The sequence below is a fragment of the Artemia franciscana genome, chromosome 7, assembly GCF_032884065.1.
Source record: "Artemia franciscana chromosome 7, ASM3288406v1, whole genome shotgun sequence".
In the NCBI taxonomy this organism is placed as follows: Eukaryota; Metazoa; Arthropoda; class Branchiopoda; order Anostraca; family Artemiidae; genus Artemia; species Artemia franciscana.
The window spans coordinates 15,021,400-15,040,931 of NC_088869.1; the positions used below are offsets into that span (position 1 = coordinate 15,021,400).

The window sequence follows — 19,532 nt, forward strand, 5'->3', positions numbered from 1 at the left end:
TTAAATGTTCTCGCTGACACATCACAGGGTAGTGAAAAGGCTGGGAATTTAACTGATCTATTTTGTTTGTTTTTTCTTTTCTTTTTTATTCTTTTTATAATATATTATTCATTTTATTTATTTTTTAAATCAGTCTTACTACTTTTTTACTTAAACTGTGTTGTAGCTTGTCGTGTTATAGGCTACGTTTAAGAGAATTGGGTGCTTATGTATTATACCAAACATAGTCGAGAAGTTTGCTGAATGTATAAGATCTGAGAAAACCGGTTTCATAGCCACAAATACAAATGACAGAATGCATTGGACTTGTATAATTTGGGCTATATGTTTGCGCATTAAGAGGGGTGGGGATAAGGTAGGTTAGGTTACTTTACCACCCCCCACCTCCCAATGTAAGATAAGATCTATTCATCACGAGACACACATAGAATATTACATTTTGCTATTCCCCCAAAGGTCCTTTGCCTGTAATAATAGTGTACAACAAATAAATAGTGTACAACTATATAACCCATATTATGTTATTATAGAAACTAAAGTATTATATTTTAATCATGTTTTGGTTATTTCATTATGATTAACCTAACTTCACTTCTTGAGTGTGTTTGGTATAATACACAAGTACCAAAAATTGTTTAAAGGTCATAATTACCTATTTTTCTACTTATAAGGAGGTTAGGTTCGATGTGGGCATTGAGAGGTTCAATCTTGGCGTTGGGCGTAGCTTAATTTTATTTCACGCAAAACAAAATATCGTATTAGCTGAATTTATTGTTTTCACCCATTGCAACATTGCTAAGCCAGTGTTTCTTCAGATACTGTGAAAAAAAAAAAAACAAAAAAACAAGATCTAATTTTAGAGATCATTTAAGCTTCGAATGGTTTCCCTAATGTTTGCGGTTTAATGGTAGGAATTCTCGTTAAATTTTTATATTTTTTCTATTTCGCCATGACGTTGTTGGCGTTGCATCCCTTCGAGAACTGTCTATTTTTAAAATGGCCGAGGAAAAGGTTCAAGATTTAGTCTTATTAATTTGAATTGATTTTCTTATACTAGACATTTTGGTAGAAGTAAAAAAAATACCATATAACGTGAAAAGATTTTTATTATTTTACGATTTTAATTATGGTGGGTCGAGATTTAATCTTGTTAATTTGATTTTTTTTTTTCATTTTTGCTCTTTTTTTGTAGAAATAACAAAATATCATACATGTTAAACGATTTTTATTAGTTTACTTATTAAAACGTTAATAAGCTAGAAATTCTTCACAGTTATCAAAATTGAAAGAAAATAAAAAAAAAAGATTTTGTTAAAGAAAATATGCACCGTAAAAAATTACGCCTTTAGTTGTAGGTTGTTTCATTAGCTGCGAATGGCTTACTACTAATTTTTTTTTCAGTACTATCACCACGGTTATCTCATTATGACATTATAAAGAAGTAAAAACTTACAGAAAAAAAAAAAAAACTAGTTTCATTTGGGGTTTGCACCCATAACAAATTTGCTGTCTTCACCTCTACAGGGCTCTACAGTGCATTAGATCAAAAAAAAATGCAAAAAAACATTAAAGGATAAAAGTTGTGGACACATCAAGTGTTTGGGCGTTAAAAGAAATAAAACAGAAATAAACAAAACAGTTTGTTACGCCTTTAATTGTTTTTCATTGTCTACTAACGATTTGTTTCTAAAAACAAAAATGCATTTGGATACGACCACCCTGGTTTTCTGATTGGGAAATTACAAAGAAGAGAAAATTAGCAGAATTAGAAAAAAACCTATCTACAGACTCGTTTAATGCGTTCTAATTTATGATAAAATGCTATATGATTATAGCTTAGAGCATAATATTTACAATTTCTGCCTTAAATAATTTACTTGATCAAATTATCAAATTTTTTACCTGGGTTAGGAACTTTTTATCTAAAATTGTGTTCATTCTTTCTTTTATTAACTCTTTTAGGAAATCATGGTTATAGTATCTAATGTTTATAGCATAATCTTGTACAAATATAACTCATAATACAGTAGTTAAATTTGCTCTAAAAAATTACGTGTTCAGGTCACTGAAGGTTTTTTTTGTCTTAATTGGGAACTTTGTCTAGAGCTGTATTTCCTTTGAAAAATCTTTTAGGAAAAGGATAACAAAATAAATAAAATAAATATTCTTTCATATCTTTTAAAATTCCCCCAATAGCATTTAATATCTAATGTATAGCATATGCGAACTGTATGGATCAGATATAAAAATTAAACATATATATATATATATATATATATATATATATATATATATATATATATATATATATATATATATATATATAAATATAATATATATATATATATATATATATATATATATATATATATATATATATATATATATATATAATAAATAAATAAATATATATATATATAAAATATATATATATATATATATATATATATATATATATATATATATATATATATATATATATATATATATATATATATATATATATATATATATATATATATATATATATATATATATATATACATATAAATATATTTATATTTAAACATATAAGAAACATATAAACACAGATATTAAACATAAAACTTAAATTAAACATATACATACATTAACCATAGAAGAAGCGAACTCCTGTGTCTAAAAAAATTTTTCTGACTAATTATTTTTCGGAATTTTCAGGAGTCAGAATTTTGTTTTTTTCTGACAAATTATTAGTTGGTGGTTTTAATTGTTTGTATCTGTAACGGTTTTCCAAGGTCAAGCCATTGAATCATTTGTAGCGTGGCTTTGAGTTAAATATGGTGCCAGGTTTTTGACGCTTTCGGCACCTTGGCTGTCATATTTCAAAAAGTGGTATGTGACTTTTCTTTTGTCAAACTGTGATTCTTAGCCCACGTTAGGTAGTAACGTAAGTGTACGTATTCACGTATACGTAGTTCTGTCGATTGGTTCAATTTGTTTTCCTGTATCTTTTTTTTTATTCTCACCATTTTGGAGGTTCCTTTGAATTTTTGAAAATAAAACGTCTTCTTTTTTTCGTTCATAGAAATAGTTAGAAAATAAAACTTTTGGCATTATATTGTCTTTTGGCACACGATACCTTTGATGTTGTACAAGAACAATTGCTTTGAACAGCAAAAAAATACAAAATTTTGGTTTTCATTCTCCTGCAATTTGTTTATTTGCATTCAATGGCGTCAATTGGCGGCGAAGGGCATCTCGTTTTTGAATTTTTTTTTATCCCTCCTAGTATTTGAAAATTATCTTTTTTGGCTTTTTGTTAAAAAATTGCTATTTTTAATTTTCAACTGAAAAATGTAAAAAAATACGAAGTTGCCCCTTAGATTTCTAAAATTACATCTCCCCAAACATCTCTGATTTGGGTCAAAAATGCCTTTTTCGTTATTTGTGCAAGTTTTTGTTGCGAATTCAATGGTACTCCTTGCTATTAATTTGAACTTAGTGCTTGTTTCTAAGGGGATGAAATATACCCTCTTAGATACAGTAGTGACAACGGCTTGACCTCAAAGACACAATATATTTCGTTTTCCTTAGCAATTTAATGAAAATATGGTGTGAAGATAAAATTGCGGAAACATTGATGCATGATTTAGGACCCAGCTGAAATATTGATTAATGACTGAAAAATCTAGATGATTCCTTTTTGTTTTGTCTTCGTCCACAGGTCATAAGCATTGCTGTTTTAGCTAAACGTCGCAACTGACATGATGATGATTTTATTAAGTGATTAAACCTTTAGAAGTATTTCACTGCTAAATGTCTACAAACTAACACTACAAAGATTGAAAAAAACTAGAATAAATGAAATTAATAAATGCTACAATCAAAGGCAACAATCAGGTATAAATATCAAATATTAACAACAAACCAGTCTTCTAGTTGAATACAAGAAACTGTTGAAACATTTCCTTAACACTTAATCAGAAACTACTGAACTAGGACAAAATAGGAAATTAATTCCTGGAGATGGGAGTTCTGGTTCCATACCAAAACGCTGTAAAAATAAACCTGGCAAGTAAACAGGAAGTGGCCACAAGTTTTACTCGCAACTGACATGTATTTCGAGTTGTTCTCGGTATAATGAAAATGTGCAATTTACATGTAGTTTTGATGTTCAAATTCAAATCTGCATATTCGATCGAACCTTGAATGTATAGTTGTTTTAGCAGTAGGAGTTTAGCCGTTCAAGTTGAAATGATAGGTAAACAGGTTAAAAAATTTGATTCTTCTAACTCAAATAATAATCTTCAAATACAGAATATCACCGTTTTATGTTTTCCCCGCCTTGTTCTTGGCATAATTCAAGGAATTTTAAACAAGAAGAGGGATTTAAAGTACAGAGTAGTACCCCTCCCCCCCATTGCACTTCCTGGCTGAAGGAATATGAAACGGAAATTACCGCCGCTGGTAGGGACTGTAAAGTCCAATGCACCTTCCCTTTGCCTTCTTTTTTTTAAAGTAATACCTACAAGTCACTATATTTTAAATTCTTGTTCCAACAATACTAGAATAGACGAATTTAGTAAGTCCAGTGGTCCGCGTATGAAGATAGAAAAGAAGAAATGCTACGTGTGAAGTTGTGAAGTTCTAAAATAAGGAGTTGATCAATGATACTATTCCTTACTATAAGAAATTAGGACGATGGCTATATCAAATACGATATATTTTACACAGATTTTAACTATTTAAACTAAATGTAATATTTTGTTTTTTTGCATAAGTACAGTGGCGTTGTTGAGGAGGGGACAAGGGGGACAGTTGCCCCCCGTAATTTCGGGAAAAAACTGCAATTTATTAAGTAGCTTTAAAACTGTTGCTCGTTTTAAGTGTCAAATTTGCTTTTTACTTGAGCAAATAATTTGTTTTTCATTAATCCATGCTCGTTTTTAACATAAGTAAAACGAGAAAAATAGGGGTCATGATACTTCGTAGTATGTTCTACATTAATATTTTTTTCCGAATATGCTGCCTTTGAAACCTTATCATCAAGTAAAAATGTGAGTCTAGTTAAATTGGAAAAATAGAAAATTTTTCTATACTTTCTGTTTTTTTCCCCTGATATTTAAGGTACTTTTACTTCGTAAAATCTACAGGTTCAGCGTTAGATTCTCCTATTTTAAAACTTCAAAAAGTGGAAATGAATATAGAAATGGAATCATTGAAGAATAAGAAGATAAATATACAATGAATATAATTTCCTGAATGAAAACGAAAATAGACTTTGTGCTTTTATAATATTCAGACTATAACTAGATAGGCCAAATCGGTTGTAGTTTGGTCATGGAATTCGGTAGAGGGGGATCCAATCCAAAAATTCTTTAATTGTTTTATTTTTTTACTGCAGTATTTAATTAAAACTCTGATTCTTTTATTTTTCATTGAAATGCCAAATAAACGCTGATAACGTCCTATTCCTTACGTTTCAGATTCGCATAGTAACTCATAAATGTAGAACTGCCTCCCCGCTGACCTCTTGACAATACCAAGCTGACTTCTTGCCATTTTCGCTTTTCTTAATATTTGTTTTAACCACTTAAAAAAAAAAGAATTTAGCCTACATAAATGTGTCTTTAAGTTTTAATGTCATAACATTAAGTTCAGTTTTTCAACTGGAAGTAAGGAGCATCATTAAAACTTAAAACGTACATAAACTATTACGTATATGAGTGGGGTTGCTCGTCCTCAAAACCTCCCTCTTTACGCTAAATTTTTTTAACACTTAAAAAAGCTTCTTATTATTCTAATTAAACGAACGGTGTTTCGGGAGTCGTTCTTAAAGAACTGGGAAAGAATTCAAACTTTAGTGTAAATATTATATTTTAAAAATCTGATTCTTTTATTGTATCTACTGGTACCAAAATTCCGTTTTTTAGAGTTTCGGTTACTATTGAGTCAGGCTGCTCCTTACTTAGAGTTTGTTACCACGAACCGTTTGAAAAGAAAAAAGCTCTTCCCAACTCATGTTGGGAAGAGCCCAACATGAGTCCTTTGAAGCATCTTTATTCGGACGATTCATTCCAGTCGAGACTACCATGATTTTACCGGAAACGGGCAAAAAAAAAAACAATGGAAAAAACATTGTATGACTTTTAAGGGGGGAGGGCTCCCTTTTTTGAAAATGAGGCAAACTTTCTCAGACTCGTTAATTTTGATTGGTTAGACTAAAGATAATGAAACTTAAATTTGATATTTGAAATCAGCATAAAAATTTGATTCTTTTGATATATCTACTGGTATCAAAACTCCACTTTTAGAGTGACGGTTACTATTGAGACGGGTCGCTCCTTACTTACAGTTCGTTACCAGGAACTGTTTGATATGAATTGGCAAAATCCACAAACAAATAAATTTAATAAAAATCATAAATAGTATTTCAATAAATTACCTATATTAAAAGTTTAGTAAAACAAGTTAAATTTTTTATAGTAAAAATCTATTCAAAATTATGAGCAAATGAATAGCGCGATTCCAGGGGCTATTAGAATAGATCTTGGTTCAATTATGAGATTGAACATCCTGTGCTGGGCGTGGGGATTGGGGGAAGTGGAAGGAGGATATGTACTGCAGCATTAGTGGTTAAGCTGGCTGAAAAAAGTCGTGTGTATAGAACATTCACCTTCGCCCACCCGAAAACTTGTTTACGCCATACTACTGTCGTCTGCGGCAGCTCATTTATGGCAATTTTAGTAAAAGCCAAGCCCCAGCACTTATATTTATGATTGTTTTGTTGTTTATAATGTATTGCGTAATGTTTTTAAATTCACCTAGCAGCATCTTTGTTAAATAGTTAATTTTCTTCACTACCGCTTGATTGGTGCCTACTTCAATAGTACAACCTCTTACCCCCCCCCCCCTTACCCCAATAAAAATACTTTATCTACTCCCCTGCATAAGTAGTAATTACTTGAGAAGTTACGTAAGTCTAAATAATATGAGAAATTCTGTCTGAATAGAAGAAATTAGGACGGTGACCACATTGAACAAAAAATTGTTTTCATAAGAAAAATGAACTGTTTAAAGAATTACAATAATTTTATCGCGTTACTTAAATAATAATTACCTATAAAGCTGCATAAGATTAACAATTCTTCTTTTCTTTTATTTTGCTTAAAATTCCATTTTGAAGCAATACGCACTGAGTAAAATGGTCTATTGTCTAGCCCTTTTTATTATTTTTTGATATTATTTTAAAATCTTAATTAATTAATTTAATAAATTATTTAATTTTGAATTCATTTAAATGTTATTTATATAATTTAGACATAATTATTTTAATTTATTTAAGTATTTTTTAATTTTTATATTATTTGCCGTTTATCTTATTCGGTCTGGAAATCCAAGAAATTCGCATTTAATGATTTTGATTATAATTTAAACTGTTTTATTTGTACGATTTGCCCTTTTGGAAAATTTCCGTCCAAAATAATGCCCTCACCCCTCTAATAAAGATAAACAACAGCAACAATACCCTGTGTACAAAACCTTTTTGTTCTCCAACATTGTCTGAACTAACCATTTTCCTTTGTCCCTTCAAAAAGGGAATTGCTTAGAACATGGTTTTAGCACTTATTAGGTTTTGAATATTGAATGTCCGAAGATCTATCTCTCCTTTGGAAAATACAGTCTTGCTGATTATCCATGACAGTAGAAAAGGCGCCAATCCAATTCTAGAAAATTTTAATGTTCATTCTAAGATTTAAAGTGACAGATGAGTCAGTCTTCCGGGATTTTTTGTCCTCTGTCGGGCTCAAATCGTTGGCAATAGGTCTGCTTAGGAGCTTGAAATTCTGTGATGACATTCCGCAAAGGGCTGAGGTATTCTAGAAGTTTATAAGATCCCTTTTCACTCTTTTTACGATCCTTTTTGAGCATGCCTGGAAGTTGTTTATGTCCCTTTTTCTTAATGTAGACACAAAAAGGTCAAGGAGCAGTGGCGTCAATGGGGTTTGGGTTGGGCTGTGCATCGGGCATTTCCCCCTCCCAGCTTTTGAAAAAGGGATTGGTATTTTCATTTTAAAACATCTCCCTTTTTTATATTTTCATTGAAACATTTGAAAGAAACAGTAAAGTTGATAATCCTCTTGATCTTGGAAAATACTTTTTGCCCCCATCCCAATATTTTGGTAAATTGGGGCAGCTTTTAAGGTGCAGCTGTGTACAGCAACGTCAGGGCGTAAACGTGCAGACTGATGACATGAATTTGTACGAACCTTCGACTGAATTTGCGACCCCTTGACCTCGATGAAACAAATTTTTTACTATCTTCTAGTTCAGTGCACCATATGGTCAATTTCACGTCCTTGGCTGCGGTATTTCAGAGTGTTATCTGACATTTTCCTAAACCAGAATTCACAGCTCATGTTACTAAAACACTGTTATATCGATTGGTTCTATCCTCTATTCCTGTATTTTTGTAGTTCTAAATATTGACTTTGATAACATTTAATGCAATTTAGCATAAAACTCTGTGAACTTGCAATAAAGTTATACCCCCTTAATTCCATGAAAGTTATAGTTAAGAACGCCATCTTTATATTTTATTGTCTATATTTTGGTATCATGCATAGGTAGTGTGCCTTGCATCACGTAGAAATATATAAAAAAGCTTCTTACATCACGTTACAATTAAAATAGCAATCCGTGGTAACGACGAAAGGCCAGCGTTTACATGTTAGTATTGGATTTTGTTTACATTTTACATATGCTGCAGATTCGAATGTATTTCTGGCATATTTATTTTCAAGAAAAAAAAATATCGGTGTCGTGCTTGAAAACATTATATCTTTTGCTACTCTTTTTAATCTAATTCATGGGATGTTAAAAGTCAGGGAGGCCACTTGGTGCAGGACCACAGACCTAACTCAAGTGATAAAACAAATAAAAATACACACCAGAAAAGTGGATTTTTCATAAAGTAGCAAGGACAGCAAAATGGAAATTTTTTTTGTTACTTGGACCCATCTTAGATTCACTCATACATGAAAACATATATTTTCTGAGATTTCTGAGATCTTTTAATTGTTCAAAAGTTATGACTAGTAGGTCAATACCATACTTCTGTCACTGTTGCCAAGTTGTCTCGTAAAAATGAATAAGCAAAACCAATGCTAATTTTGGTAACGCTTTCCATGCGTAAAAATTCAAACATTAACAATCTTTTGACTCCCAAAGACAATTAACGCCCCTTCAAAGGAACGCTATAGCCTTCTTAAGGTGGTTGGTACCGCATGTTTTCAGCTTTTTTTTTGCTAATTTTTTTGCCCACCTTTCTTTTTTTTAAGTTTGTCCCAGTTACTACCAAAAACTTTATTAATGCTTACGAAATCTTTTTCATGGAAAATTGAAGTCCTATTTTATCTTAATTTTAAAGACATAAAAAGCTTTGTAATTTCCCAGTTAGTAATTTCAAGCAATCAAGATTGTATTCTCACTGTCTTTGTACTTTAAAAAAATAAGGTCATCTGGAATCTTCCCCCTTTCTATAAGAATTCTTGGCTCTTGTCATCCCAAAAAAGAACCAAAATTGGCATCTTTTACCTACAAATCAAACGAGAAGACTGCTAAATGGTTTAGAATATGAAGCTTAAGTTTATCTAAAAAACAACCAGTATCATCTAGCGTCGACCTGCAAAATATCAAAGTAACAATAAAAATTTTCAGTAGAAATGTATTCTATGTAATTTTATTTATTTTTCTCTATTTTTCTTGTCTTACATACGGCCGAACGTAAAATAATATCGGCCGAACGTAAACAAGGAGCAAGAGCGAAAATTTGGTCTCTACTTCTTGTTCTCCTTTGCCTTCCTCTCTATCTTTTTGTATTATGCCCGTGAAGTTCAAATTTTATTAAGGTAGAATATTGCTTAGTTTAAGCTTCAAGGCCGTGTCAAGGTGTACTCGGTTTGAACCCCTCTCCCGAAGTTTTGTCTAACACGTCCAAAAGCAACCAAAATAGGTACAAACAAATAGTGCTTGTGTTTTGTAAATTCTTTTGGGGTAGGCTACTTGTCTGTTATAGCACCGACCACTCAAAAATTGAAGTTAGGTTAATCCTACTGAAATATACCTAAGTATGATATAAATACTATACTTTAGAAACAAATTTGGGGTATATATTTGCACATTCGGTGGTGGGGAAAAAGTATAGCGGGTCTGCATTACTAATGTGTTTGGTACAATTATTCTGCATTTTATGAAGTAAGAATTGTTTTCTAAAATGCCCAAATACTTTGCCCCCGCCCCTCTAATCTGCAAATATATACCCCAAGTTATATATTTCCAATCTATTCTGTCATTTTTCTTTGTCTTGTCTCACGCTAAGCTGAAAGAAACTAACGAAAGAAACCGGTTCTACAGCGCGTCAATGAACGAGTAATCGGCGCTATAGTACATACAAGTATCTTTCTTTGTACCCCCCACCCATGAACAAAGATCCTGGATACGGCCCTATTAAGCTTATTTTTAATTATTACAGTTTGGTTAGATAACGCTGGTTTGTTAGTGGAGCTTGTAGTTCTAAACCTGTTATGGCCGTGTCAAAGATCCCCCACTATTCAGTGTTTCTTTTTCTTTTACTCCCCTCTTTTACACATCTCTAATGTCATTTATATTTGTCTCGTTAGCTGTTCTTGTAGTATCTATTATGTACCCTGATATTTTTCTCGGTTTCTAAGGATACTGTACCCTATCCCCCCTTGAGTCTTTTCACAGTATTTACAAAAGCTTGGACTTTTTAATCAAATACAATACTTGCATTGCTTCTTCAAGAATATTTTGGAGACTTTTTCTTCCTTTATTATAGCCATCGTATCTAGGCAACATAGCATAATGTTCCAAAATAGCTGAGAATTGTTGTCACTAGGAAATATTTTTTGGGGGTAAGAATTAAGCTATATTGTATCTGAACTGTCACTATGAAGGTATGGTCTTTTAAAACTAAGAGCTGTTGTTTGATTGTTTTTTGAAAATATAGAAATGATATTTAATACTAGTCGCCAATTTTTGCTGAGTTAAAACGTTTTTTTTATATACCGGACTTATTACTGCTACTAGTGTCAACTAATTGTAGTGTCTACTGCTACTTCTCATAATGAATCGTAGCGTCAACCCGCAAGAGACGAACATAGCTGCTCACGCTCCTTCTCCACCTAACCATTTCAGAGCTCCGCTCTTTACCTTTTCGTGAAGTTTTTTTGCTTTACCTTCTTATGACCTTTTCCCACCCTATTCGAGGACGTCCTTTTTTTGGTTTGGGTAGAGATGGATTATCAAAAAGTACAATTTTGGTAATGCATAATCCGTAAAACTTGACCTAGTTTGTTTAACCTCTTTTTATTATAGGCTTAAAAAGTAGAATCGAACCCCTTTTTTATACAGATTATTTTTTTTATATACGGTCATTGTAATGAACGACCTGGACAATTTTTCTGGGGTTTGACTGTTTTTGCTTGTCTCTATTACTTGCTAAAACTACTTGCTTTGAAAATATGAACACATTTCCTTTTTTTTTTAACCATGTATCGTTTTTTCAATCTAAAAAGTGTAGTTCATTAAATAAATAAAGCTGAATTTCAGCTGTGGAATTATACCAAAATTGTCATCTTATGCCATGTCATCTTGTTTGCCATGCCCCGCTGGGGTTTTCTTGAGCAAATAAATATCATATCGTATGTTCAGACATTAAAATCGTTCAAAATACAAAGCGAAATGTTTTTTTAAGCATATATAAAGAAAAGCATTAGCATAAACATTATAGAGACAACGAATACCTCCCCTAACTTCGTTAGATTTTTCCCGCGAATATATTTCACCGACGAATTCTCTTCCCCGTCGACCTTACAGTGGCTGGGATCATACCCCGGGCCCTGCAGAGACCAACCCACTGAGCTGTCACAGGGTGGAGTGTACATACAATAAACACGAACACGGTTGTGGTGATCCAAAAGGCGGTATGTCACAAAACATAGAATTACAGGAGAGACAAAAAACGTAAAGATGTTACTTCGGTTTCCAACTCGTCCAAGATATGGCAATCCAGATTTTAATATCAAAAGTTTCAGTTCCTAACTATTTGTTATGAATGAGGGAAATTTACCATTTTTCTTTCGTGGTATTTGTTTCTAATCAAACAGTTCGTGGTAATGAATATATTTGTTATTGGGAAGTAGGCATATATTTTTCGGTTGGGGAGGGGAGGACGAATTTTCGGTTTGGCGATTTTTCAGTTGGAGAATTTTCTACAGAGACGGACGTTTCAAAGGGGGTGAATTTTTCAGGTGAAATTTTATACTGGGAAAATTCGTGAAAATTCCTATACGAAATTTCATTATAAGTCTTACTTTCTCTTAACCGACTCATTTGTTCGCTTGGAGATATCAAGTAACTGTCCTGAGTAAATTTTCACCAGGATTGAATTCTCTAGAGCATATTTCTGTGGGAGGGCGATTTTTTCGTGGAGGTAGAGTCAGATATCTTGGCATTATTTAAAAAATGATCAGAAATTAAATAAAAAAAACAAGTTTTTTCAACTGACAGTAAGGAGCAACATTAAAACTTAAAACAAACTGAATTTATTACGTATACAAGGGGGTTGCCCCCTCCTCGACACCTTGCTCTTTACGCTAAAATTTAAATGTCACCCCAATTCTTTGAAAACAACTCCTGAAAAACACAAGTGCCGATTAATTAGAGCAATAAATAACTTTTTTTAAATTGCCGAATAGCTTTAATTGCCGGTAAGTGAAGCTGTCCAAATGATCAATCATTTCCTTGCCCAACATCACCTTTCATCTGTTATCATAATCAAGAGATAAATTAAATCTAGGAATATTCACCCAACATATTCCTTTGGAATTTAGTTTAAATACCCCCAGATGCTCAGAAACCCGAAGCCGTCCACTTCAAGTACTCACTGTTTTAATAACTTGTATATTATTTCCATATTTTCCCTTACTAAAACCAAACTCTAATACCAACTTCTTAAAATGCTTAAATGCTTCTATCTCGTCGAAAAAATTTCATTCAGTTTAGCCTTTTAAATCGTAATACAGCTTAATCACTTTGGCCTCCATTAACTGCTGTGTCTTAAATTGAAATAACACCCCTTGGTAATATCCTCCTAGGGAATAAAGAATCAATCGTTAAATTCCCCCATTCTTTTATGGCTATACACAAAGGGGAATGTGTCTTAAATGTCGATGGTTATTATGAAGTCGAACCCATTCGGGAAGCCGATGAAATTTGATAATGCAAAAGGAAGCGACTTATTTATTTGATGTCGTGCATATGTTGGCCACTTACTGTTGAGGGGTCAGGAGTTTGTTAGCCTCTCGTGTATACTTCATTTCGGTGTTACTATTTCTTTTAATTTCAGGGGGAAGGAAGAAATCATCAACAGATAATTCAACTATTTACTCAAACCTTAATTTTCTCCGTGGCTCTCAAAAAGCTTTGGTGAATATCATAAAGAAAAAATATCGTTATAAATAACATATCAGTATTCCTTAACATATCCGAGGAGAGCTTTGTGACGCGATGGAGTAACGAACGTGAGTGACGGTGCAGTAGGGTCGAAGGCGCGGTTGAATGTGCAGATCATTTTACACCTTCCGAAGCCTTTCCCTGAATTTCCCTCCAAAAAAATTGGGCTCACCAGATTTTCGCTGAAACTGAAGCGAATGATAATTAACTATTTGTGTCTAGTGTCAACATCGGAAGTTATTTTTTCGAGGCGATTTTTTAAAAACAATATTTTCTTTCGGTGAAATTGGAGAAACACCAAAAAACTCGGTTGGAATTAATGGGCCAAATGCGTGGTTGAAGTGAATCTTATATTATTAAATGAAACTTAATCATGTTTATGTATATTTATCCATTTATCTGCAAATTATTTCTCAAACACTGCACTATAATTTTTTTCTGAAAATTGGCATAACACCATTTTTCGGTGTGAAAAAATTATCCTGACAGATCACCGTTTCGGGAAAATTCATTCAGGGCTTTGATCTTGGAATTTTGTTTTTTCACATGAATGACGTCACAAATACTTGGAAGAGGGATAATAAATTTTGCTGAAGATGAGTGCCTTGTGCCTGTGCTAAATATTTTAAGAAACACATCACAGTTTAATTAATTGTCTATAACAATAAATATGTCAAAAGGATGACTTGTATAAAATAAAATGAAATCAAAGTTGTTTTGCGAAATTGAAAAAAAAAAACAACAAAAAACTGTCTTTCGTTTCACTAAGCTAAGCTCGCTACCCCGGTTCTGTGCATAATCCGGTACCCGGTTCTGTGCATAACCCGGTACCCAGTTCTTGTGCATATTGTGAAGCTTGTTACTTCTATCTCAGCGTTTCTAATGTAAAGTTATTTTTCTAACTAGACTGATTGTTATTGTTTGATTATTTTTTTTTGGTTTAAAAAGTAAATACGAAGAGGTAAAGGTCAAGAATAGCAGCTCTTCAGAAGCAGACATGCTAGAACAAAAATAGATACATATTTAGATTGCTATTTTTATGCTCATTTTCATGGTTTGGTTGGCAATTTTTTTTTTTTACAATTTATCCCTAGCCCCTCTTTAATAGTTTCATGTAGCCTTAGGATATGTAGAAAAAAACTAATATAAAAATTAATTTAAGCAGATTCAAAACAAATAAAAATGGAATTAAACAAGGAAATATGACTCATTGGTTTATGCTGGATACTATAAAGTAAGAAATTCCTCATATTGTGGTTTTTTTTTATATAGCCTAGGGCTATTTGAGCGCTTAAAGTGGGGCTGGGGATGAATTGTCAAGAACGCGAACCAAACTATAAAAATGAGCATTAAGTTATCAATAAAAAAATGTCTCTCTTTTTGTTCTCGCGTGTCTGCTTCTAGAGAGCCACCATTTTTCTTAACCTTTTTCATCCGAAGATTCTTGAAGGAACTTAGTGTTTCTAATAATTGGAAGTTCATAATGACTGAAATTGAAATTTTCAATGGGTAATTAGCATCTGAAGAATTCAAAAAGTTTTTGTACTATTTCCCAATAACAAAGTAACCATAAAAATGTTTTTGTAGGAATCAACTTCTTGTGAGAATCAATGCTTATGCATTATTCTAGAATTGTAATCTTTATAACTTGGCCCAATAGCTATTTAACTTGAGAAGGGAATAGAAATAGGGTGAAGATGGATGGAAATTTTTCTTTTGAGAGGAAGGGCAGAGTTGAAGCGTATCAGAGGGGAAGGGGAGTCGTAATAAGATATGAGATGCATATGTTGAAACTAAGGGGTCTTAATGCATGAGTGATAATCGTGTCCATGCTATTGATGTTGTCCCTCTAGTTTGCATCAGAAGCTAATTTGGTTTTCAATATTTCAGGACAAATTTTTATTCTGTATTCTGGTTCCTAGATATTTCTCGTTTTTCTTCTTTTCTTTTTTGTTTTTTTTTATGTTATTATTATTCTTTTTTTGCATATTTTATTTTATCTTCATGCGAGAATTTGATCAGAATTTGGTTGTTTTATTTCCTTTTTGAGAGTTTTGTTTGTTAAGTGTTTGTTATATATGTGGTCGGGACTTGGCATTTTATCAACTAATACTTCAATTCTTCAGCAAGCAAACTAATACTTCAGCATATCCTAGAATGGCAGAATCATTTCCCCATTTTTGCCTCTGAACAATAGATGAGTTACTATATTGCACAATTTTAACTTTTCTTTTCTAAAATTTTAACATTAGAATCTTGCTTTGATATTTCTGGACAAATTTTTATTCTGTATTCTGGTTCCTAGACATTTCTTGTTTTTTCGTCTTTTCTTTTTTTATGTTATTATTATTCCTTTTTGCATATTTTTTTATTTTCATGAGAGAAATTGATCAGAATTTGGTTGTTTTATTTCCTTTTTTTAAGAGTTTCGTTTGTTAAGTATTTGTTATATATGTGGTCGCTCAGTATCAAGTGCTTTCATGTCTTTTTTGGACTGCCCCTTGGATTGATATTATGCGTAATACAATTTTATGGTTAAGTGAATTGAAGTGAACCGAACCCCCATAGCTGTTGAGTCGGAGTTGGACCTTTAGAAGCTAAGAGAGTCAGAGCCAGTTCTGCTAATAATCTATAATTTTTGCTCTAAATGATGGAGCTTTTCCTTACTTTCATGTACAAGCTGTTGATTTTGTCTGTCTAGTTTGTATCATATACTAATGCGGTATTTCAGAATGTTTTTTTTTGTTTGTTTGTAGGCTTGGCATTGGACTTGCACTTGTAAAAATTAAGAATGAAGCTCTGAATAAAATGGGGAGAAGGGGGAGCATTTCCTGCTGCGTTGGTCTCAGGTGGCTTGGTGCTGGTATGACCTATTGTTGCGTGTACTGTTAGTATTGGTAACTTAGTTCCTGTATATTTCAGCCACTAAGATGAAAATCGAAAAGTGGCAGGCGTATATTAAGGATTGACAATATTATTTTCAATTTGGTTGAAATAGCGATAAAAAATACTGAATTAGTTACTGATTTTTGACAACTTTGTCTGGCTTTTCGGGAGTGACTGGTCGGATCACCATAATAGTGAAAATATAGTATTTTAGTATATAGTATATAGAATATAATTAGTTATAATATAGTATATAGGATAGTATTTTTGCACTTTGTGCGAAATAGCGATAAAAAGTTTAATTACTAAATTCTGGCAACTCTGACTGACTTTAAGAATGATTGGAATCATCAGAACAGAACAGTAGTCAAAATTCATAGTAATATAAATTCATAGTTTAGGCGAAATGGCGGCAGAAAGAACTGAATTGATCATTAAGTGTCTGACTTTTTAAGAGTAACAGGAATTATAGAAACACCATAGCAGTGAAAATTTACAAATTTTTTTCTTTTAGACGAAATGGCCAATAGAATCATCAGAACAGCGTAGCGGGGGAAATTTATTGTAATATTTTCAATTTGGGCGGTATAAAGAGCTGAATTAACCGTTAAGTTCTGGCAACTGTGCCTGCTTTTTTAGGAATGACTAGAATCATCAGAACAACACTGAAGGCTATTCTATTTGCATTGTTTGCTAAGTCTTTCGTGCTTGGTTCAATATCCATGGAAACGCTTAGAAACTCTTTTTTCCCACTTATTTCCTATTCTGTCATTTTTCATTTATCATTTTTCATTAAGAAGATAAATTGTTTTGACACTATCCTGTATTCGATATATTGAAACGCTGAATGTTTTGCTTTACCGTTGGTAGGGAAAGAAAATAGCCAAATAAGCATAAGCGACACGTTGGTACTTAAACGTTTAATAGAAGTTAAGAATCACTAGCGCCACTGACAACATGGTGTTACCTAGCAGAACTAGAAAAGTTTAAACAAGCTTAAATTTGCTTAATTTAGATCCATTTCAATTTATATTTTATAAAAAAAAATTTCTAAATTAAACCAGCAAGTAATTGAAAGTAGATATATTCTTTGCTTTCAAACTCTTTTTCATTGATATAAAATAGTTGAAGCTAGGATAGTCAGGAGAGTAAAGGCTACCTATAAAACATTGATTCTACCTGTTGTGCCCTTTTGGGGAAACCGAGTTTTTATTGTATAGACCGATTTAGAAAGCCGAGTAAAAGTAAAAAATATTGATTAAAAATACATACAGCTACTTTTTAAATAAGGATTCGTAAAAGGTATTTTTCAAATTCTGGGACGGAGGCAGGCTTTGTATTTTTCTCTTTTTTTTTCAATGAAAATACAAAAGAAAATTTAAGATAAGGTTGCATCGTCCTCTGTCACCTACCACAATTGGCGCCCCTGCGCTTAATATAGAAGTCGTAAAATCGACCTAAGATTTACAGTCTAAATAACCTCTTGTTTGTATTGCCAATAAATTGCAGGGGAGCTTTAAGTTGGATAAGCCTGTCCTTTGATTAACATACAATTTTTACCCATCTTAAAATCTTCTTCTCCTTCAAAGTTTGTATCTTTTTATTTAATTGAACAGGCGAGCTTCCTTTTTTCTCTTTTTTCGTTTTTCGGTTCTCTGTCAACTTCTCTCAATCTTCTTTTAACGAAAAGTTAATGATTTTATTTTTTTTCTAAATCCCTGTCTTTACATCAGATTTTAAAGATTCTAAAACTTGAAATTCAAATTGCTAGAGTTTTCGGACTTTGATAAATTTAGTATAAATATCATTTGGTGTATTCAAATATTCTATTTCTTTTTGTATTCTATGTGTTAACGTACGTATTGTACTTTTGTGTAGCGTGGGTGAAAAATAAGAATAATAATAGAGATGCTCGGCACGCAGTTTTGTCATATTTTAACAAAACAATAAGAATCAATATTACATAAAGTTTGTTTTTATCTCCTTTTCATATCTTTTAGATTTTTTCTTTTCTTCTTTATATAACTCCTTTTAGTATTTGTGTTTTCTTTTCCTTTATGCTATCCTTTTTTTTGAGATTTCTGATATTTTGGGCTGTATTTTTTAGACTAAAAAAAAAATGAAATGTTCTGTGGACGTTTATTCAACGCATAAATCATTCAGTCAACCTGAAACTGAATAAATTTGGTGTATTTTGGTATAAATGCGAACTTAAACACCTGGTGACCAGAATATAGAAACATTTAAATTCTATGTTTTTACACAAGGATTTGCTGCACCATCAATTACTTCGGGATATGCCACTAGTTTTAACAGATGGATGGCTACTTGCTAAATAGTTTGCTACCCAACACAAAAGACAAGAATTCTCCAGAGACTACACTGGCTTAATGACTAGAGACCTTATTTAATTCTCACACCCACAGAAGGGGGAGGAGGTAGAAGAAAACCCGAACATCCATGGAAATTGTTTACCCAAAATATATCTTTGGGGGTTTATCCTCCTACCCCGTCTTCTGAAAGATGTATCTTATCCGTCATAAGAACTGAAGCTGTATCCACGCCAGCTTATTCTCATCAGAGGTGATGGTAACCTTCATAAGTATGGTGCGGGTACCTTGTGGTACCTACAACTTTTCACGCCTTCAGACAGGGCACAGTGCATTTTCGCAATAATGCAAAATAAAGTGGCTTTAGGCACTAGCCATATTAATAGCAGTAGCTTCGGCTTTGTACTTAGTGATGTGCCTCCAGTGTTTTTGTTTTGTAATTTTTGGCCTCACCCTATACAATGGAGGATCTTTAAGGGTCGAGGGATCTTGAAAGGGAAACAGTGCCAAATAGCCTCGAAATTTGTTTAGAATTCCATGTTTCAGAAGTATTTAGTGCATTATGGAAAAGTCAACACAGAAGCAACAAAACAGAATTTTTGGTTAAGCGGTTAATAAATTTTGAAAAAAATTTACCAAACTTCCTAGAAAGCCTTTCAAGCTTGATCATAGCTTGAATATCCATTTCCATTTTATAATTTTTTGAATAGTTTACTTATGAGGGTCGTGATGATTTTGGACGATTATCGTAGTTTTATGGATTTTTATATTCAAGGACTGCTTGAATTTAAAGCG

At 32.4% G+C, this 19,532-nt stretch overlaps 1 protein-coding gene across 1 annotated transcript in view; it reads left to right on the forward strand.

The window, feature by feature from the left end:
* LOC136028882 (irregular chiasm C-roughest protein-like) overlaps positions 1 to 19,532 on the forward strand; it is a 206,513-nt gene that overhangs the window by 45,793 nt on the left and 141,188 nt on the right. The gene's annotated exons all lie outside the window — the stretch shown is intronic.